Here is a 22770-nt window from a genome sequence, read left to right on the forward strand (position 1 = left end):
ACTTTCTAGGTTAGTTTATATTTTCGCATTTAGACATAAATATTTTCTCAAAACCCTTTTAAGTGTTCAGCTTAGCATAATAAGTGATAATTCTCTTACACGCCTAATCGCCTACATATTGTTCTCTATGGGATTCGATCCCGACTCATAGTTGGGTAAATTATAATGCATGCGACCGTGTCCATTTACTTTTTATTAGTGAATTTAGATATCACCAAAGCTTGGTCGTAGATACAGAAGGCCCGGATTTTAGTGGAACTCGCAGAAATGTGTCTTAAGCGACACTGCAAAAGCGGTAGATTTGGTTGAAGAAGCGAGAATTACCGAGCAGAACATTTTTAATCAAGGGTTTAGCCTCATTTTTTTATATTTTGATATTGGGATCTCAGATTGGGGCAACCTTTGAGGCAATTTTTACCCACTTGGATTGGGTAAGTATTCTAACTCGGATTTAATTATTATTCGTGATTCTCACTACTGAAAAATGGGCCTATGACAATAATTGTTTTAGCACCGGTTCACAAACCGTTGCCATAGAACAGATATAGTAACGATTACAACCGTTACAATAGCATTTGGGTGGTATCAGCACTGTTTAGCTATCAAACCGTTGCAATTGTAACAGAAACGTTGCAATTGTAATAAAACCGTTGCCATAGAATTTTGTTTTCGCAACGAATGTTTAGACTGTTCCAATAGACATATTTATGGCAACGGTTTTTGAGAAAAAAACTTTTATGGAAATGATTTTTCATTCCCTCCTCATCCCCCCCCCCCCGAAATTTGCTAAACCCGCCAAATCAACCCCTATTTTTATATTTAATTAATTTTAATAAGGTAAATATAAAATTTAAAGCCTTTTTCCCTTTTTCCAATAAACCCACCCATCGATCAGTATTATTCGATACACCCAAAGAACCTATCTCTTTCTTTTTGCCTCTCAAAGATAAAAATATTCATTACCCCAAAATCTTCTCTTCCACTCCTAAAATCCAAAACCAACACCAGAAATATAAAGATCTTTCAACTTCTAATATCTTTCAACTCCTTATAGATTCATCTCAAGGACAATTGCTAACCTTCCCCAAATCCCCAAATCCCCAAATTCCAAAATCAATTTTATGCTCGAATTAGAGAAGCCGTCAAAATGAATGTGTAAGTTTTTTTTATCTGATTTGGATATTTTGTTTAATCGTTCTTTTTTTTTAAATCTTAGGTCTTTTTGTAAGCAACATTGAGTTCTTTAATTTTAGGTTATTAATGTGGGTCGTCTTCTACTGGAGTTTCAAGTGATATTGGTATTGTTGATAGTCCTTCTTCTTTGGATTGGAGAGAGAAATGAGCTGTTACTAAAGTCAAAAATCAAGGTAGTTAGTGTTATGCTCAGTTTGTTGCCTTATCTTTTAGTCGTATATTTATGGTGATTTTATTTATGTGGAGGATATCTAACTTATCTTCTTCTCTTTCTATTTTACTCCTTCTTCCTTCAGCTGCTTCTTCTACCACTAGCAACTCAAAATATTACGCAACTGGTTATGGCATTCTTAACTTGTCCATGTTGGTCTTGTTATTATAATATTTTTTGATTTTACCTCCATCTCTTTTGTCACTGTGTAATTATGTGGTTGCCTTCCAACTTTATTACTACGAAGCATATCGTTTTTCATTGCATAGGTTGCTTTTCATATAGCAAGTTATGCAAATTGATACACTTTTCTGTTACTAGCATATACATGTTTTCTGTTTTTATCTTCTAAAATTACTGTCAAAGTTGATTTGCTTGTTTCTTGCTGTTCTTTCTGATTTTTGGACTTCTAGGTTTAATTTAACAAACTTGAGTTGTTATTGTTGTGGTAATAAGCGGATATTTTCGCGTAGTTTAGCTCTATTTCCTAATGTTTCCTAATAAGTAAGAACAAAAAATCTTTTTAAGCCTCAGAACCAAGTGCTCACTGGTTCAATAGCTTAACTTATCACTTGTTTGCTTCTGGTCATCTTGTCTAAAGAATAGTTAAAGATGCATCCTTGATGCAGCATAAATTATTTCAATTAGTTCAGTGTTTAGAATGAGAGTAAACACAAAAATACCATCCAAAATCAGATAAGTTTTGGAAAATAGTCAGAATCTTTAGCCAGGAGAACGATGCTGAAGCAAACTTATAGACTGTGAAGTTGGAGTCTCCAACTGATAAAATTAAATCCATACTAGAAAATTCATACAACTAACGACTATTAGTTTCATGTCCTAAACTAAAATTTTCTAATCATATTACTGAAAGAACCAAGTACAAGAGTCGCTTTTACAAGTCCAATTCACAACTTGTCTTGAGACAAAATATTTGGCCCTGCAACAGTTCTTGTGACTGAAATCTGGATGTTTATTGCCAGAAGGAGATGGCATGAAATGACAGTAAGGCGAACCATTAGTTTTAGTTGTATTGGCCCTGCAACCTCAGCCTCAGTCTCAGTTTTCTCCATCTTATGGACTCCATTTAGAAACGTTGTTCTCAATAACGTTTAGCTACTAAGTACTTAGTAGTAATAACTTTTCTCTTGTTCTGAAAATGGGTTGCTGTTGCTTTATATACAAGTTTCTTGGAAAGACGAAGTACGTAATAATAGTAATTTATAATCAAATAGAGAAACTTGTCTTACGATCACAACAACACAAAAAACTTTCTTCTCATGCTTATTTTTCAGAATTGTTAGTTTTCTGTATGTTCCTATTGGCATCATATTGTTGGTTTTTCTAACTTGAAATATGATTGAGATTTTTTGACTTGTACAAAGTTGGTGTTCCTAACCTAGCATCATTGAATCTTGACTTATCTTTTTGTGTGGATGTCTCTTATTGCAAATGAGAAATATGTTGAAGGTAATGACTTTGTTACCCTCTTTTATAGGTGGAAAAAATGATGAAAAGAAAGTCGAAAGCGATGAAGATCTAGACCTTACTTAAGAAGATTTTGGAATTGTTGCTGAAACTTTAGATATTCAAGGAATCTTTTTTTATCGAACCTTTTGGAACTTTGAATTGTTAAACTTATGAACTTTGGTTAGAACATTTTTTTTTTGTGGGTATTACTAATTTGTTGGATAATTAATTTGGTTTGTGAATGTTTATGAATACTTTCACTTTGAAAATTATACAAATTTTATTGTATTACAATTATCATGTATGTAATATTTACAACAGGGTGTTTAAATTCAGCTGTTACAATAGCCATCTAGAACCATTCCAATAGGCAAAGTTTCGTTAGAAAAGGTAAACCGCAGCAATAGGTCATGCGAACCGTTACAATAGAGATCTGTAAACCATCGCACTATGTTATTTGAACCGATGCAATAGCTTTTAATCGATTACACGAAACCGTAGCAGTAGAAAAGAACCGCTGCAATCTCTTTAGATAACCATTGCAATATCCTACATAATTGTTGCATTAAATCAAATAGTAACAGTTTTGGACCGTTGCATTAAACCTAATAGTAATGGTTGGAAATCATTGCAATAGAGCAAAAAATTTGTTGCATCAAAAAGAGGAATAACCGTTGCCATAGACGGTACAATAGAAACGGCTATGGAAACCATTACAAGAACCGTTGCTTCAGAGATATTGGCATGCGAGCAAATGGAATAGATGCCTAATCATTGCAATATCCCTATTGTAACAGTTTAGATGTCTTTAGCAACAGAGTTTTCAGCATTGCAATATGGTAATTTTCTAGTAGTGTCTATCCTTGATTTTGGCTTTTGGTTGATGAAATCTAAAGGAGAAAATTGGGGTTTTTGTGAGAAATATTGTAGAATGAATAATTGGGATTTGAACCCCGATTCAGAGTCGGATTTGGATAAAATTTATATATTTAGACTCGTGCTGGAATGGGTGATCGGTATTGTGACTTTTGTCGGGTTTCGGTGTGCGGGTAAGGTTGGCCTTTTTGGTTGACTTTGTATTTTTCATTAATTATGCTCCAATATTATTTTCTCTAGCATTATTTGACACCGTTGTGTGTTACTCGACTTGATTTGAGCTGTTCGAAGGACGATTTGCGAGGGAAGACTTTTTTGGAGTATTGACTCGGCTTGTTTGAGGTAAGTAACTTATCTAAACTTGGTTTGAGGATAATGTCCTCGTTGGATATGGTATTTGATACATGTTAGGGGTAATGCACGTGCTAGGTGGCAGGCGTATATGCGTACACCGGAGTTATTCATGATCTGGGTACACCTTAGGCCATTATGTGCCTTGTTTTGCTATCATGCTCCTTTATTTCCATGTTTTCTTCACTTTTATGACTATGTGAGCTATTATTCAAGTTAGAAATTATGTCTAGGCTATATTTTTTTTGTTTGAGACGTGATAGGGCTGTTCTTGCTATATTGAGCTGTTTCCTTAATTTGAGTCATATTCTCAATCATGATGCTACATCCGCCTATTATATCTCTGTTTATGTGCATTCTTTATATGTTATCTTACATGTTGTTGGTGCCACTATATGTGTGACGCGAGTTGAGATGAGTATTATGAGATGTAAGAATTTGAGACTTGAGGTTGATGACTGATCTTGGGCCATAGAGCCGATTTGATATTGATAGTGAGGTGATGCATGCGTCAGACTCCATATTGGGCTTAAGTGGTATTGATAGTGAGGTGACGTGTATGCTAGGCCCCATATTGAGCTAGGTGATATTGATCATTGGTTTTGATTCAGCGTTAGGGCTAGGACCCACCCCTCCGGAGTCAGGTAATAACCTGGGGGTGCAAGTATACGGGTCATATATGTGCTTGGCGAGGGGCTTGTGTCAGGCACCTGTATAGTGGTGAGTGTTGTTGTATGTGATGATTGAAGGGAAACTGTGTTAGGCACTATACATGTGCTGAGATTTGATTTACTTGATGATTTAACTGCTATATTATTGATTCTGGCACGTATACTGTCATGCAGGTATATGGTTGTGTTTCTTCCCTCATGCTTATTGGTACTTGATGTATCTATTTGATGTGTTGAATATGGAATCATAGTTTAATTGATGAAACCATATTTAGGTGATTTATGTGGAAGAATCTGTGCCTTAACTGTTATTCTTGAAAAGCATGCTTATTTCCCTTCTTATTGTGAAAAGATTGGGCTTGGTATTACTTGATCTACTTTTTTGTTTGCCGTTATATACCGTTATTATTGTTATTGGCTATTGGAAGTGAGTATTAGGCCTTTCCTATATTGTTACTACTTTTAGCCCGAGGTTAGGCTTGTTACTTATTGAGTACATGGGGTAGGTTGTACTCATACTACACTCTGCACTTTATGTGCAGATCAAGGTGCTGCTGAGAGGGGTGATTTCTAGAGAGTGGCATCAGTACCAGTTTTGGAGATTACGAGTTAATTGCTATTCCATTTGCAGGCCTTGAGTCCCTTTTCTATTAATTCATGTTATTAATATTTCATCTTTTAGATAGTACTATATATTTGGTTCAGCTTATAAAGCTCATGTACTCAGTGACACCAGGTTGTGGGATAGTTTTTAGTTTTGTTGTTGCTATTGATTTCAGTTATTTATGATTATTCTACTGGTGAGACTATTTAGTACTCTTATTCAAGTTTACTTCTGCATATTAATTGTTGGCTTTCCTATCAAGTGATGTTAGGTGTCGTCACAACTCAGGTGGGATTTGGGGTCGTAACAAGTTGGTATCAGAGAACTAGGTTACTTAGGTCTCACGAGTCATGAGCAAGTCTAGCAGAGTCTTGTGGATCAGTACGTAGACGTCTGTACTTTTCTTCGAGAGGCTATTGGGCTATTAGGAAAACTTCTCTTTCTTTCATTCTCTGTCGTGCGGATTTATTTATCCCTAAGTCTTAATCTTTGATTTTTTTCTCTCACAGAAGGTGAGAACACGATCTCCTAGTGTAGTTGAGCAGGAACTAGTACCCCAATACCCAAGGCCAAGGCCATGAAAGGTTGGGGCCGAGGATGAGGTAGGGTTGGAGCATGCTCAACAACTAGAGTCCCTACTCATGCAACTCCTATAGAGCCACAAGTTGCTAGTGTTGAGGAGCAGTTTCATGATTATGTTGAGCCAGAGGTACCAACTCAGGATCCCCAAGGTCTATTTGTTTCACCAGTTGTTCAGGATGATTTGATCCGCATGGTTTGATTGTTTGAGAGTTTGGCTCAGGCCGGAGCATTTCCCACTGTACCAGCTACTTCCCAGGCAGGGGGTAAAGCACAAACTCCAGTTACTCGTACCCAAGAGAAGGTGGCCCATGGTTATCAGACTCCTACAATGTTACTAGTTGGGGGAGCCTGACCTACTATTGACGTGCAGCCTGAGGATAGGCCCACGATGTTAGCCGATGAGTTGAAGAGGTTAGCTAAGTTCACCAAGTTAATCATCCTCACTTTAGTGGTACACCTTCAAAGGATTCTCAGGGATTCTTGGATCGTTGTCATGCGATTATGCGCAATTTAGGACTAGTCGAGTCCAATGGAGTTGACTTCACTGCTTTCCAGATGCAGGGTCCGGCCAAGAGGTGGTGGTAGGTTTGTGAGTTGGGTCGACCATTAAGATTACCTTATCTTAACTGGGCTCAGTTCTCTAAGGTATATTTGGAGTAGTTTGTGCCATGCACAGGAGAGAGGAGTTGAGGAGGCAGTTTGAGTACCTTCAACTGGGTCAGATGTCAGTTACTGAGTATGAGATAAAGTTTACAGAGCTGTCCCATCATGTTACTGCTTTGATTCCCACTAAGGATGAGATAGTGAGAATATTCATTGAGGTTCGTCACTACAATCTTCACCTCGCTATAGCTAGAGAGACTGAGACCGGGACTTCATTTCACCAAGTGGTAGAGAAAGCGCGTCGTGTTGAGAACACTCGTAATGAAACTAGGGAGACGATGCAGGGTAGGGACAAGAGGTTCCGACATTCATGTAGCTTTGGTGGTGCCTCGACTGGAGGCCGAGGTCGACATGGGAGAGGCCATTTTAGTAGGCCAGCTTATCATTCACCACCACCCAGTCGAGGAGCTTCTGTGCAGTATTCATTTAGTGCACTTCTCTTAGAGTTCTTATCGTGCTCCATCTGTTCAGGGTTCGTTGGTACCGAGTTCTTCTAGTTGTTATTATGGTTCACGAGGTCCGACTCAGGCCTCACAGTTATTTCTAGTCAAAGGTTGTTATGAGCTGTGGAGAGTTGGGGCATGTCAGGAAATACTGCCCCCATCTTTGTAGAGGTCCAATGCAGTAGGGACGTCAGACTATGATTCCTGCACCGGTTGCTAACTACCCTCTCAGTTAGATTTGGGTGGAGGTCATTTAAGACGAGGATGTCCTAGAGGGGGAGTTCAGTCTAGTGGTGGTCAAGCCAGATGCTATGCGTTCCCATGGAGGACTAAGGCTGTTGTTTCTGATACAATGATTACATGTATTGTGTCTGTGTGCCACAAAGATGCTTTGTTTGATTCCTAGTTCTACTTATTCATATGTGTTATCATATTTTATTTCTTGTCTAGAGATGCCTCGTGGTTCTCTTGATGCTTCTGTGCATGTGTCTATACTTAATGGTAATTCTATTTTGGGGGATCAAGTTTATCGATAATGTGTGGTCACTATTTGTGATTTTCAGATGAGGGCGGACTTCCTATTGTTAGATATGGTGGATTTTGATGTGATCTTGGGTATGTATTGGTTATCTCTTACCATGTTGATCGTGATTGTCACGCTAAGATCATGATTTTAGCTATGCCGGGGTTGTCGAGGTATGAGTGGAAAGGTTTTCTTGGTTGCACTCCTAGTAGAGTGAGCTCATTTTTGAAGGGATGTTTGGCATATTTACCTTTGTTAGAGATGTTAGTGTTGATACCCCTAATATTGTGTCAGTTCCAGTAGTGAGGGAGTTTCGGAATGTGTTTGCTGCAGACCTACATGGCATACCACCCGATAGGGATATTGATTTCGGCATTGATTTGGTGCCAAACACAAATCCTATCTCTATTCCTCCATTTCATATGGCTCCAGTGGAGTTGAAGGAACAACTAAAAAAGTTGCGGGATAAGGGGCTCATCAGGCCTAATGTGTGACCTTGGGGTGCACCATTGTTGTTCGTTAAGAAGAAGGATGGTTCTATGAGAATGTGTATTGACTATCGGCAGTTAAACAAAGTGACCATCAAAAACAAGTATCCACTGCCACACATTGATGATTTATTTGATCAGCTTCAGGGTGCCATGGTGTTTTCAAAGATTCACTTGAGGTCGGGGTATCACCAGCTAAAGATCAGGGCTTCAGACATCCCTAAGACTGCTTTGAAGACTCGTTATGGGCATTATGAGTTTTTGGTGATGTCTTTTAGTTTGACTAATGCTCCAACAACTTTCATGTATTTGATGAACATTGTGTTCCAACCTTATTTGATTTTTTTGTCATTGTGTTCATTGACAATATATTAGTGTATTCCTATAGTAGATAGAAGCATCATCAGTATTTGAGGGTCGTTCTCTAGATTTTGAGGGAGAAGAAACTGTATGTTAAGTTCTCCAAGTGCGATTTTTGGTTGGACTCGATGGAATTCTTGGTTCATGAGGTATCTAGTGATGGGATCAAGGTGGACTTTAAGAATATTGAGGCATTTCAGAGTTAGACTAGATCTTATACCGCTACAAATATCATGAGCTTCTTGAGTTCGGCTGGTTACTACCGTCACTTCGTAGAGGGATTTTCATCTATTGTAGCCCCATTGACTAAGTTGACTTTGAAGCGCGCTCCATTCAGGTGGTCGGGTGATTATGAGGAGAGCTTTGAGAAACTCAAGACAGCTTTGACTACAACTCTTAATTTGGTTTTGCCTTCAAGATCGGGGTCTTACATGGTCTATTGTGATGCTTCGTGGGTTGGAATTGGGCATGTGTTGATGCTGGACGACATGGTGATTGCCTATGCGTCGTGCCAGTTGAAGCCCCATGAGAAGAATTATCTAATACATGATTTGGAGTTAGCAACTATTTTACACATGCTCAAGATTTGGAGGCATTACTTATATGGTATGTCTTGTGAGGTGTATACGGATCATCTGAGTCTCAAGCATCTGTTTAAACAGAAAGTTTTGAATTTGAGGCAGCGAAGATGGTTAGAGTTGTTGAAGGATTATGATAGTACTATTCTTTATCATATGAGGAAGGCCAATGTGGTAGCATATTCCTTGAGTAGAAAGACGGAGAGTATGAGTAGTTTGTCATTTATTCCAGCTGGGAAGAGACTTTGGCTATGGATGTTCAGACTTTGGCCAACTAGTTTATGAGATTGGATGCATCGGAGACTAGTTGAATCCTTGATTGTGTTGTATCTTAGTCATCCTGGTTTGAGCGCATTAAGTCTCGTCAGTATGATAATCCACATTTGCGTGTCCTAAGAACACGATGCAGCGAGGTGGTGATAAGAAGGTGGCTATTGGTGATGATGGTGTGTTATGCTTCAGGTCCGGATTTGTGTTCCTAATGTGGATGGTTTGAGAGAGTTGATCCTTGAGGAAGCTCATAGTTTGGGGCATTCTATTTTCCCAGGTTCTACAAAGATGTACCATGATTTGAAGCAGCATTATTGGTGGCAGAGAATGAAGAAAGACATCATGGGTATGTTGCTCAGTGTTTGAATTGTCAGCAGGTCAAGTATGAGCATTAGAGACCTAGTGGTTTGCTTCAGAAGATTGTGATACCAGAGTGGAAGTGAGATCACATCACCATGGACTTTGTGGTAGGTGTGGCACGGACATTGAGGAGATTTGATGCAGTTTGGGTCATTATGGACAGATTGACCAAGTCTGCACATTTCACTCCAGTCATGACTTCCTACACTTAGGAGCAGTTGGTTAAGATCTACATCAGGGAGATTGTCCGCTTGCATAGTGTGCCTATGTCTATTATCTCGGATTGCGGAACTCAGTTAATTTCGCATATTTGGAGAGCATTTCGGCATGAGTTGGGTACACAGGTTGAGTTGAGCACTCCATTTCACCCTCAGACAGACATGCAGTCCGAGCGGACCATTCAGATTTAGAGGATATGTTGAGAGCATATGTCATATATTTTGGAGGCCAATGGTATTGATTTCTTCCATTAGTAGAGTTTGCATACAACAACAACTATCAGTCGAGCATCCAGATGGCTCAGTATGAGGCATTATATGGGAGGCACTCTAGTTGGTTGGTTGGAGCCGGGTGAGGCTAAGCTTTTGGGCACAAATTTAGTCTGTGATGCTATGGAGAAGGTAAAATTGATATAGGAGCAGCTTCGTATAGCACAGCCCAGACAAAAGAGTTATGTTGATAGGAAGGGTCGGGATGTAGCTTTCATTGAGGGTGAGAAGGTTCTTCTCCGAGTTTCGCGTATGAAGGGTGTGATTTGATTTGGGAAGAAGGGCAAGTTAAGATCTTGGTATATTGGTCCATTCGATGTGTTGGAGAGAGTTGGTGAGGTGGCCTACAGACTTGCTTTGCCACCCAGATTTGGCAAAGCATATTGACTTTGATTTGGCAATGTATATTGACCCATAGATTTCTACACCTAAAACTTGCAATTTTAGAGTGAAAATTTGGAATTTTTGAATACATCTTAACATGGTGTAATTTGGGGATTTGGGAGTCGATTTGGACCCCATTTTGGAATCTAATTGCATATTTGAACTTTTGGGATTATGGTTAGTCAGAATCTATCCATGGACTTGGGTTTTGACCATGTGAAGCATGGGTTGACTTTTAGGGATTTGATTAAAGAGTTTTATTGTTTGAAATTGATTTCTATGGATTTGTTTGACGTTATTGGATTGTATTTGACTAGATTCGTGTCTTTTGGTATTGCATTTATAATAAAATGTGGTTGTTATTGGTTAAAGCTTTCCAGTTGGAGGTAAGTCTCTTGTCTATCCTTGTAAGAGGGGATTCTCCTCATAGGTGATCTATTTGCTATATGCTACTTCATTTAGGAGCCACGTATATGCGAGGTGACGAACGTATATGCGTAGCTAGATTATGACCATATCCGGTAAATGTTTGACAAATGATTATGCCTTGTTTGGACTATGAACTCCTTATTCATGTTTCGACGATAATGTGATGACTTCGAATTGTGGCTTAGAAGCATGCTTGAGATTATGAATTGTTAGAATGGGCATAAATGATTATTTTGCCTTATTGAGCTTCTTTATTGAGCCATTGTCATATAATCATTTTAATGATTCACGATTCGGTAAATAAATGGCTGATCTCATTCATGATAAATATTAAGATAAGACTCTTGAACGATGAAATTGCTTATTGAGTTGTTGATGAGGATTGAATTAAATTATTAGTCATAGCCAACTGTTAGCTTTATGTTCTGCATTTCTATTATTATTATTCGGTGCCTTTTTATTCTGTTGTCTCATACATATGTCTATGAGTTTGAGAGTTGAATATTGTGAAAAGATAAAAAATTGGGCGTCATGGATATTATGAGCGGATATTGGTTACTAATAATGGTGTGTGGATAGGGTGGCATACCGCCATGGATGTCTGGATCGGGTGGCATACTGCTACGGGTACATGTGTGGATCGTATGGCACACTTCAATGGTATTATATGTAGATCGGGTGGTACGCCACCACAGTGCTTGGATTGATACTATCCCTCCGAAGTCAGGTGACTAGCCATGTTACCTTGGGCCTTGTGAGCACAGGCAGTGACACTGGTTCTAGTTTGGACACATGGCCAATGTTGAATATATATATATATATAAGGATTGTGCAAAAGCTACAATATTGGACTGTGAGCATGCGCTGGCATCCTTGACTAATGCAATGGCTCTTACATTACATATGATTGTTGACTGATTCATATTGGAGTTGTGAGAAATTGAGATAACTGATATTGTGTTTTTTCCCTTGTTTGAGCATGCATTAGTAATTTAGACTCATGTAGTGGCCAACATATTATAAGTGAAAGTTGATTGACTCGTATCATGATTTTGGAAAGATTTGATAAGTAAATATTGTATTTTATCTCCCTGTCTGAAAAGCATGTCTAAATTCCAGTTTTACTGAGTTTCTATTGGCAATAAATTCATGTCAAAGTATCATGCTTTATTTCATGATCTATTTATGCTTCACATACTTACCGAGCTATTAGTAGGTGTCGGAGTCGATTCCTCACCGCTACTTTTTCGAGACTAGACTTGATACTTACTGGGTACCGTAGAGGAGTTTCCATCTATTGTAGATTTGTGTTGGTATTGCCCATGGGTACGGGGCCTTACATAGCGTATTGTGATGCTTCACGTGTTGGTCTCGCACAGTGGTGGTGAAGAATGGTAGGATGAGTTTTTGTGTGTAACGGTAGTTGGAACCTTATGATAAGGATTATTAGGTTCATGATTTGGATTTCGGCATTTATTCTAGCAGAGGAGAGGAACTTGGCTATGTATGTTCAGGATTTGGATTATAGATTTGTGAGATTGGATATTTCTGAGCCTAGTAGAGTTCTTGCCTGTGTGGTTGCGCGATCATTCATGTTTGAGTGCGTTGGAGCTTGTCAGTGTGATGATCCTCATTTGCTTGTCCTTAGGGATGTGGTGTTGCGGAGTGGTGCTAAGGAGAAGTTCCCTAGTGATGATAGTGTTATGTCACTTAAGGGTCGGATTTGTGTTTCTGATGTTGATGGATCGAGGGAGTTGATCTCTAAGGAGACTCATAGCATGCAGTATTTTATTCACTCGAGTGGTACCGAGATATATCATGGTTTGAAGCAGTATTATAGGTTTTGGAGGTAGGATTACCATGAACCTTGAGGATATTTGATGTTATTTGGGTCATCGTGGACAAATGATTAAGTTTGTGCATTTTATTTTAGTGATGACTTCTTACACTTTGAGAGTTCCAATTTGACAAGAAGGGTTTGCTTGAGCTACTAAGGGAATGTGAATTCTTGATTCTCATTTTGGTGTGTAATTCAGCCTTAAATTTTGAATGTGGATGGATCCTTCAGTTGTTCATTTGTGAGATGGAATGGATTCTTACAGCTTGTGGGCGAGTGTAGACTCGGGAAGATCAATTAATGTATAGTAGTTGTATCCATGGCAATGTCATAGAAAGATGTTAGTGCGAGGTTGCATAGGTGGGCTATCTCTTGTGAGAAGATTAAAGGGTTGTGTAATTTCTTATGAGGTTTCTATGAATAGTTTTACCTTCCATCCAATGAGATGTTTGTGCTACGCTGTGGGTCTGGATCGCTTGAGGAAGATGGCACGATTGTCGCAAGGTTGAGTGTGCATTGGGATAATAATTTGGGATGTGTTATGGTTGGCGCAACATGAGCTCATGAGAAATTCAGCTAAGTAACGGTGTGGGATCATGGAAGCTAGGAGAAGTCATTGTAGGTTCTTGGGTTGTGTGATTATGGCTTAAAGCCAAGTGGAGAATTCTACCATTGATGATTGGACCACATGGTCATGTGGTGTTATAGATTCTTGACTAAGGGATGCTTGCGGATTAGTAATGACTTGAGGAGGAGGACTTCCAGGATGATGTGAGTAAGGAACTTGTTGGACGTGTGATGTATTACACCTTATGGCCATAGGGAGGTTATGGAAAAACTCAAGGTTAATGATTCTCATGGATGTAGTGGGCATTGGAAAGGATTTGCTCGGTTGCTTATCTTTGGGTATTCATGTGCTAATGGAGCACTAGTTGTTCGATATGTTTTGTTTTGCATTCCGGACTAGGTCAGAATGGGTGACTCTCGAGGATGATTCTAGTGTTCAACATTCAAAATGTGGTACCTAAGGATTTTTTGAACTCGTTATGCAGTTGAGGATTTGAAATTTTTCATTGGATTGCGAGAGAGACCTGAAGTATTTCCTTATCATTATTGCTTCTGCGATGCAGTGTGTAAGAGATGGAAGAAACAGCTTCAGATATATAAAAGGTTTTTTCAGAGTAGATAGTTTGGTTGAGGTAGTGCTGGGGGAAGATATTTTGGTTGAGGTAGTGTTGGGGCATGAGAGGGAATAAAGTGGCTTAATGGTCTTAGGGCGATGTGGTTTCATATTGCGAACAATTGGGATGAGTTTTAATTGATGTCTAAAATGCATTGGGAAAGAGGTGTTATCTGGAATGCAAGTCAAAAGGAATCTGTAAAAGATGGGCCAGTCTAGCAGTGGCTTAGATCAACATGATAATTGAGATGATCGATTACTTTGGTATGATAGGGCTTTACATGTACTTTTGTGGAAACACTTTTAGGTTTGACAGTCTGCGTGACTTGATTGATTTAGAGGGATTTAGTTATGATGGCTTGCCTGCGTGCAGATGGATTCCGAAGAGTTAATGATGATTTTGACCACGACTTGGTGTGGATGTCTCCTACGGATATAGAATGTTTGTTGGGTATTGTGAGTTTCTCCTGAATTGAGTTAAGTGGAAGGTTTATGGTTGATAGAGTATTTATCCTATTTGTGATTCAGAGTTGATAATGAGATTCTCGCGTTCCATATAATAGCATGATAGGTGAAGTGAGTTGTGCGGAATAGGGATTGAACGGACAAGGTTACAGTCCGGTTTTGAAAGGAAGGTCATGAGTTCTAGATAGCACGGGAGATTTCAGATGTCTAAAAGCATGCTAGCATTGTATGGTCTCGCCTGAGAAGGATGTGTGTTGTATAAGATGCATTGTGTATTGATTTGCATATGCTTGATTAGTACTACAGAGATCGCACAATTAATAACTATCAATGTTCAGGTTTTGCAACTCAATGCGGGAGATTTATGGAAGTAATTCTCATGATATGATTGTGTATGCATAATGTCGCTATCACCTATGTGGGGTAGTTAGAGATCAGGTATGGAGGTTTAGTATTTTTGATGTTAGAGATTGGATTCTCGCGGAGGAAGATTGTTTCCTTGGTTGCGGAATGTGAAAGTATGTTAAGGGTTAGACAACTGGTTGTATGTATCATGGAAAGGGTCACCGTGATTCTTTTTGGAAGGTTATTTACATAGTTCGGGATGAACTGGATTGGTTTGGGCCCCTATTGGTATTCCTAATAAGAATGTGTATTCTACACTGGATTAGATTTACTTACTAGTGCAGCGTTTGCTATGAATGTGTCATCGGTTGGACTTGATCTTATTCATGCCTTGATTTATTTCACGTGTTACTTTCTGATGCTATGATGGATTGTGAGACTACTTGATTATTCATACGCAAGTTATGGACCTATTTAGGCCCTGTGGCATATTTGAGCAATATGGCTCTTGAGATGTTAATATGCTTATTGCACCTTAGTCGTGCCTGGCTTTTTCCCGTAGTGCATTATGCTATCCATCTCCACATGGTTATGTTTATGTACTTTAGGTGCTTGTTGTGATACACATGTGTTTAGTGAGTATGAGCATTATGGCTCGATGGGTAACCCCATGTGGATTGATATGTTTGGATTGGGTTGCAAGTTGTAATGGAGTTATAGAGGATACCATTCCTTATGTTTATTTCGTGTGCTTTGTTTTTCCTTTGTGGGATGAGTTCATGGCATTACGCTTTTGTTGTTATATCTTATAAACCTTTTGGATAGCATTTCTATTCGGTTCTCTTTTTATTATTTGTGATACTCGAGTTGTTGCTTATATGGTGCACGAATTGCGTCATATGAGGTTGTAGATGGTATTGATGTAGCATGTTGGCCGATCATCTTGTACTAGGTGAGACGAGGTTATTTGTCCCGGAAGTAATGTAATTTTATTTGGAAAGGCATGCTTGGGAGAATAATGTCAATAGTCATTTAAGTATTTTGCACTAGTTCTTGTCGGGCGATAAAACTCTATGACTTATTGTTTTGATGGTGGTTATGAGTTCTACAAGTTCCTTTTAATAATATCCACTGTTTCTAGGGTTGGAAAAAGGTTTTTTTTGATATGATGTATATTACCGGTACGGGTTTGATAGAGGGCAGTTATCGTGAGATGAAGATATAGCTGTGGACATATGAGTTATTGGGCACATCATATGGTTACTACTTGGAAGTACATTTATGACTTGATGCATCTTTTGGGGATGAATACAATGTATATATACAAGAATCAGATCTTATATGGAATTTTGGATGTTGGAATTTGGTTCTAAGTCTTATGGTTTAAGGTTGAAGAGAGATTCTTGAGTTGGAATAAGTGTTAATGGGTTTATATGGATTGTGGTGGCATACAATTATTAATGGGGTGTGTATAGTTAGTTTTTAAAGTTATTTGATGGCTTTGAGATGAGTTTCAGCCACCGGAGTTGTCGACTCCTTCTGAGGTTCTGTATGGTTACTGACTGGTTCATTAGTAGACTCTGTGGGTTTATTTGCGCTATCAGTCAATTTCCGTGACTCGTTCGCCTGTGATGCTCCTTAACTGATATCTTAATCACCTTCAATGGTTCCTTTCTCGGCCATAGTGTTATTTTCATCATAGATAATATGAACTAATTCCTCTACACATAAAGTACGTTTATTATAGACTATAAATGATATACTGTTGTTTGAATAGCCAACAAATATACCTTCATCGCAACTTAGATCAAACTTACCAAGATTGTCCTTACTATTGTTGTGGATGAAACACTTTCGTTCGAAAGGATAAAAGTAGCCTACGTTTGGCTTTTTACCTTTCCATAGTTCGTATGGAGTCTACATAAGAATAGGCCGTATTAGTCACCTATGAGAATATGGCATGCAGTTCTGACTGCTTCTGCCCTAAAGTGATTTGGCAAAGTGTGTTCTATTATCATTGTTCTGGCCATATCTTGTAACATTCTATTTTTGCGTTAAAACACTCCATTCTGTTAGGGTGATCTAGGTGCTGCGAAGTTATGAGTGTTGCCTTGATCATTGCAGAAATCTTCAAATGAGTTGCTTTCAAACTCTCCTCCATGGTCGCTTTGAATTATTGAGATGAGATACCCTTTTTCTCAATTCTTTTGCAAAAGATCTCAAAATTTTTCAAGGCTTCATCTTTGTGGGATAAGAAAATTACCCATGTAAAATGTGAGTAGTCGTCAACAATAACAAATGCATACCGCTTTCCTCCAATGCTGGAAGTTCTAGTAGGTCCAAATAAGTCTCTGTGTAGTAGTTGTAAGGTCTTGGTAGTGGACACAATATCTTTAGGCTTGAAAGAATTTCTGGTTTGTTTCCCGAGTTGTCATGCATCGCACACATGATTTCTAGAAAAATATATCTTAGGGAGACCAATAACCATTTCATGTCTAGAGAGTTTTTCAATTAGATGCATGCTTGCATGACCAAGTTTTTTATGCCAGAGCCAGGGATCATCAGATATAGATGCCAGACATATGTGAGCTTCTAAATTTTCAATGCAGTCCAGAGTATAAATATTTCCATACCTTTTTCTTGGCAGAATAATTTTGCCTAATTTATCCTCAATAGCAAAACCTGTTTTCTTGAATTTTACTTCATATCCGGAATCACACAGTTGACTATGCTCAGGAGGTTGTAGTTAAGTCCATCTACAAGATAAACTTCTGTGATATCACAATTGTTATTGAATGGAGCGGTCCCGGTGCCAGCGATTTTACCTTTCGAATCATCACCAAATTAAACATTTCCACCATCATTTTTTGTAACTTCTTTGAATAGATTCTTGTCACCTATCATGTGACTGGAACACACATTGTCCAAATACCATTTTCCTTTTTGACTTTTCTTCTGGTGTTCCTGCAAAAAATAATTATTACCTTTTTTAGGTACCGAATCTCGCTTGGGTCCTTTTTGGTTAGTTCTAGTAATATCATGACTGTTTTTAGGCTTCCAAATATATCCTGAAACATTTGAGTTATGAAATCTACAAAAGAAATATTTATGACCAGTTCTATTACAATAGTGGCAGACAGGAGTGGATTTAACACTTGATTTACTGGCAGTGTCAGTGCTAGTGGATCTATTTCCAACAGGTCTTTCCAGTTGACTTGTAAGTCGCTTGGTTTGACCTGACAGAACTGTGATAGGTGGATTTGCGCATGCCATTGAGCTACAATTGTAATTCATCAACTTCTTCTTGAAGTACGTCTCTTTCGATTTCTCAGACTTCAAGTTTAACTTCCCAGTCCTTCTTTTCCCTAGTTAGTCTCTTTAATTCATTTTGAATCTTTTGAGACTCTTTTAGGGTGATCAAGGATATTTTGTAATTCATTACACCTATCACATTCATATTGTCTTACCTCGTTAGTTTCACCTCATGCCATGAAGTACTTTTCAGTTGTTTCTTTGTTGTCATCATCTGATACATCTTCATCTGTCTAGCAACCTGTGAATTTGTTCACATAATTTTCAAATATAGTCATGAAACACAGATTTGCAATTTCTTCATGCTCTGAGCTATCTTCATCACTCCAACTTCCAAAAGATTTATTTTTGCTAAATCCTCTCAAGGATTTCCTTTTAAGATCTGGACATTTAGCTTGTATATGACCATATTTCCCATATTCATAGCATTTCCCATCGTTCTTTTCTTGTTCGTTGTACTTCCTTGATGTTCTTCTTGAGGACATTCTCCCCCTCTTGGTATTCCTGTATCTTCTCATTAGCCCATTCAATGTCTTGGAAATTATAGCTATTTCTTGTTCCAGTTCATCAGTGTCAATTTGATTTTCATCTTCAGATTCTCCAATTGAGGTTTTGAAGGCAACAATTTTATTCTTTTCTTTATGTCCTCGATTTTTGAGATGTTATTTCTGAAAAGTTATAAGGTCACCTCGTAGTTCATCATATGATAGTTTGTCCAGATCATGAGATTCAAGCGCTACTACTTTTGTTTGGTCACCTCGTAGTTCATCATATGATAGTTTGTCCAGATCATGAGATTCAAGCGCTACTACTTTTGTTTGCCAAGTAGTAGGTAGACTCTGTAGAATCTTTCGAATGTGCTCACCACTTGAGTATGGTCTTCCAAAAGCCTTTAGATCTCCAATAATTTTGCTGAATATGGCAATCATTTCCTCAATGGATTCACCTTCTTTCATGTGAAAAAATGCATAGTCATGGATCAGCGTGTTTATCTTTGTCTCTTTAACTTTGTTTGTTCCTTCATATGTCACCTCCAACTTGTCCCACATCTCTTTAGCAGTATCACAACTTGATATCTTCTCATATTCTTCTCCACTGATTGCGTTGTATAGAAGTTTTTGATTCTTGACATTAACTTGTATTACTGCCATTTGTTCATCGGTGTAGTCATCCAGATTAACAGGTTCAGTAGATGTTTGACTATCTGCTTTCTTGTCAGACTTTGCGGCTGGAATTGGATAGTCTCCCTTTTTTATTACACGCCAGACTTTGACATCATAGGATTTTGTATAGATTTCCATGCAAACCTTCCAATGTGAAAAGTGTTGTCCATTGAAGTATAGAGTCCTTACTTGTGACGTTCCTTCTTGAAAGAGTGCTCCAACAGTTACTTGATTTGCCATGATCTTTTCTCATAAGCTGTTAAGCAAAAAGTGTGAGACCTGCTCTGATACCAATTGCAAGTGCAAGAGATGGGTGAATTGTAATTTTTCTTTTTATAACTAAGTAGTTGACTAGTTTGCCAATTAGTCGACTGATTAAATAAGCGAGATAAAAGGTAATGAATGAAAATAAAGTGCAAAAATTAATTGACATAGAATATTTTATATTGGTTCGGATTCAATGTGAATCCTACTCCAATCCCCTTGGGTTGCTTTCATGACCCCAAATTCTCGTCTTAGGATGTCGTGATGATACCTAGTCTCTAAAACTAGGTAGGCCTAAAATTAAATAATAAAATAGTAGGAATAACAAACCGAGATACTATATAAAACAGAATAATTCATATAAACCTCAAAAATAGGACCTCTACAACATATTTCCAAAACCAGTGGAACTGAGTCATAAGTTCTATAGAATAATCTAGAAGGTCTACTATAACATTGTTAGAATAAGAAACAAAAATATGAAAAGATAATGAAAGGTGACTCCGAGGCCTGCAGACGCCGAGCAGGTATACCTTGAAGTCTCCGGCAAATAGCTACAAATCAATCACTAACGTCAAGTCAGGACAGACGTACCTGGATCTGCACAAAAAGATGTACAGACGCGTAGTATGAGTACACCACAACGGTACCCAGTAAGTATCAAGCCTAACCTCGGTAGAGTAGTGATGAGGCCAGGTCAAGAAACCTACCATGACAAGATAAACGGAACAAAATATAATAACTAGATGTAATGGAAACAGAGAGATGAATAATAACAAAGTAGTTTAATAATGTAAAGTAATGGCAGAATTGTAAGCATAAAGACTATGATAAGGAAACAATGAATGAGAACTACAATTAGTCAAATGCAGACAAAACTAATAAAACAAGGAGGAATAAAAGCAACAAGAACTATTCAACCAATAACTCTTTTCAACATGAGATGCACTACAAGAATCACAATCGAGGTACCGCCTCGTATTCATATTTCTCAATTTCAGTCACAATCTTTCCTTAAAACACCGTATGAGCCTTACATTTAGATAGTTTTGAAAACATTTTGCCCGATATAACTACATGCACTTTAGCCCACCTTATGACGCCGCGTGACTTTAAGTAATTCTCTTACTAGCAACATGCACATAAATCCCACCTTATGCCGCCAGATGCACATTAATCCCTATCCTTATACCGCCGCATGTGCATCAATATCACAACACAATAACAACTCGTACCATAAGTGCTCATATTCCACAACTTGCCAAAAATCAACAATATCAATGTTTCCACAACAAATAGCTCATGGCTCAACCAGAATGTGTACAAGAATATCGACAATAACAACGAATGTGAATTGCTCAACAAGGAAGATATCTTAACAATTAACAACTTCTCCTCAATGTGATAACGACTTTCACAACTTCAACACCAATAACTCAACAAGAAGATATTTCATGAAATAACAACTTCAATTACAAGTAATTCAATAATTAAAGATGTAACAAGGCAATAAGGAAGACAATAACTTCAACTAGGCATATAAGAGCAAGACAACAAGTAAGAGGTAGAGCAAGTGTTAACAAAGTCAATTAAGGCATGTAAGGATAGACTAACACATGTAAGAGTATGTTAATAATTAGAATTACAACATGATATGGCAATTCAATTAAAGGTATGGAAATAGTCTAAATACTTAAACCAGTCAAATACCACATATAATATGTGTACCCACTTGTCACCTTACATACACGACTTTCACATAACACAAATAGCACAATCAATCCCAAATCCTAAGAGTTAGTTTTCCCACACAAAGTTAGGCAAGATACTTATCTTTACTAGGCCAACTCAACCCTCGAAAATGGCTTATCCCCTAAATTCGCCTCCACACGGCTCAAATCTAACCAAAATTGACTTAATATCATCAAACAATGTAAGGAAAAATAATTATAATAGATAAAGCTATGATCTTTACATTTTCTTCAAAAAGTCAACCAAAGTCAACCTAGGGCTCGCCCAGTCAGAATTTGGGTCCAAGGGTAGATTCTGACTACCCATAACCCCACGAGTCCATATACGTGATTAGTTTCAAAATCCGAGTCCAAATCGACTCCCAAAACTCAAATTCTTATTTTTCAAAAATTTGACAAAATTTCCTAATTTTCCTCTTTGATTCACATAAATTTGATGTTAAATCTAAGATAAAATCATGAAATTTGGTTTGAAATTGATTAGAATCACTTACCCAATATTTGTAGATGAAAATCTCTCTCCAAATCGCCTCCTACCGAGTGTGGGGTTCTAAAATGTGAGAAATGAGATTAAATCCTGACTTTCTAACCTTTTGTCCTGTTGCAGTTGTCGCAATTGCAACATGGGTTCACCAGTTGTAGATGTCGCAATTGCGACATGGGTTCGAAATAGCGAACCCTCGCAATTGCGAAGAAATCCTCGCAAATGCGGCCAATGGCAGCCTAAGAGGAGGTCGCAATTACGACATTGGCTTCTCATTTGCGAAGCTTATCCTCATCACAAATGCGGCTCTTTTGTCGCAAATGTGAACTACCCAACCTACTGTCACTATTAACAATTGAGACCCAGGTATCGCAATTGCGACACCTGAGGCCCCCCTGCTAAGGTCGCAATTGCGACCCCGGTGTTCGCAAATGTGACACCAAAGGCATCAGCACACCAGATTCTATTTTTCAGTCCAAAACATTTCGAAACATGTCTGAAACTTATCCAAGCCCTCGGGGCTCCAAATCAAATGTCCACACAAGTCTAAAAACATCATACGAACTCGCTCGCGCAATCAAAACACAAAATAATATCTAGAACTACGAATCAGACACCAAAACGCATGAATTTCAAAGTAAAGTTCAAGAATTACTAGAATTGCAACTAAGAGTCTGAATCCTATCAATTCATCTCCAAACGATACCAAATTTGCACACAAGTTCTAAATAGAATAACAGATCTATTCCAAGTCTCAAAACCAAATTCCGAACTCGATAACCAAAAGTCAACCTACGATCAAACTTCTAAACTTCAAATTGCCAATTTTCGGCAAAACAACACAAATCAACATAGGACTTCCGATTTCGATTACGGGCGTACGCCCAAATCCAAAATAATGATACAAAGTTATTGGAGCCATCAAAACACCGTTCCGAAGTCGTTTTCACCAAAGTCAAAGTTTGGTCAATATTTCTAACTTAAGCTTCTAAGGCAAGAATCGGAAGGTCTAAATCAACCCAAA

The 22770-nt window shown here is 38.2% G+C and overlaps 1 long non-coding RNA gene across 1 annotated transcript; it reads left to right on the plus strand.

Moving 5' to 3' along the window:
• The first annotated feature begins 998 nt into the window (after positions 1-998).
• On the plus strand, positions 999-3084 carry LOC107789684 (uncharacterized). The gene is made up of 3 exons (XR_001648894.2): positions 999-1155; positions 1254-1367; positions 2904-3084. It is a non-coding gene; the product is annotated as an uncharacterized LOC107789684 (long non-coding RNA).
• Positions 3085-22770: the final 19686 nt, after the last annotated feature.

The sequence above is a fragment of the Nicotiana tabacum genome, chromosome 14 (assembly GCF_000715075.1).
Source record: "Nicotiana tabacum cultivar K326 chromosome 14, ASM71507v2, whole genome shotgun sequence".
In the NCBI taxonomy this organism is placed as follows: Eukaryota; Viridiplantae; Streptophyta; class Magnoliopsida; order Solanales; family Solanaceae; genus Nicotiana; species Nicotiana tabacum.